We start from the raw sequence: 1400 nt of genomic DNA, 5'->3' as shown, positions 1-1400 counted from the left end.
GCAGACAATCTACACGTACTTTCACCCGGACTCTTGGGACATATTTACAGGGATGGGCCTCTTAGAGTACCAGCGCATTGCTTTCATGCACCAAGTCATGATATGTTTCGCCAACTCACCTCTCGCCTCATATGTATATGTATTTTATACTCTTATGTATAGCATGTCTCATAACCTATCCTATATTGTCTGGGCTCTCGAGGTTACACTTTAAAACTACCTGGAGCTCGAGACTTTCCTCAAGAAGGATGCTTCCACCAAAGCCTCTGAGGAGGAGCTCACAGCTCTCCACGCCGCCCATTTTGAGCTTATTGAGAACTTGGAGCTTAAAAAGGCCAAGGTCCAATCGCTCGAGGAGAGGATAGATGAGGTCATGAGCGAGAGCTTCTAGAAGGGCTTTTCTGAAAGGAGCTCCATGGCGGTCAAGGCATATCTTGCTTCTCCTGGCTTTGAATAGAAGAAACGGGAAGTGGTCAAGAATTTCACTGCCTCTGAGGAATTTCACTACATAGTGGATGCTTGATTGGAGGCTTTTAAAGCTTCCAAGGAGTTCAAGGATCTCGTCACGAAGTAGTTGGAGGCATTCAAGTCCTCTGTGGACTTTGAGGATAATCTTACTTAGAAATTGGAAGCTTACAAAGCTTATGTTGAGTTTGAGGACCTTCAGCTGTCTTTAATGAAGTCTGTGTTGCGAATGGTGTCCTAGAAGCATGAGATGTAATAGGATATTTATTATTTATTTAATAAAAGAGTTTATTCATTATTTTATGTGCATATATTTATGAATATTTTATGAATATCAATAAAAATTTCATGATTATTTATGTCACCTTAAACATTGTATATAAGTGTTATATACAAGAGGATAATGTTTAAGGATAATAATCAAAAAGTAATGTTCATAATGAATTTAAATTAAAGTTCGGAATCTTTAATTAAAACATTATTAATACATGTCATTCCCATTTAGAATGGAACGGTGTTATCCACACTGTTAATATAGCGAGATATTGAATGAGTGTATTTCGCATAATGAGATTATGTGGAACAAGGACACAGACACAATATGAATTTCTAATAATTCTGTTAAGTATAGAAATTCTAATTGAGTCTACCGATGGTCATATATAGGATGATCTTAATCCTGAGTTCTTAAAAGACTCCTATTTATGGATTTGTGTCTTTTGATTTACTCGGTATGGATTCTGAGATCCTGAATCCTATTCCTTGTATTTTGGAGACATGATGAAGTAGGTAGCCGAGAATGTTTTTACACGAGATGGAATCCATTCCTTCTTAAGAAAGAACTAGATAAATAATTCTCTTGAGGGTTGATTCGGTACTTGGACCAGTAGGAGCTCCGATTCATGAATGTGTTTTATGAATCACTGTCCATTAGA

The sequence above is a fragment of the Morus notabilis genome, unplaced genomic scaffold (assembly GCF_000414095.1).
Source record: "Morus notabilis unplaced genomic scaffold, ASM41409v2 Scaffold203, whole genome shotgun sequence".
Classification (NCBI taxonomy): Eukaryota; Viridiplantae; Streptophyta; class Magnoliopsida; order Rosales; family Moraceae; genus Morus; species Morus notabilis.
The sequence above is the reverse complement of the archived record's forward strand: the minus strand, read 5'-3'. Positions refer to the sequence as shown.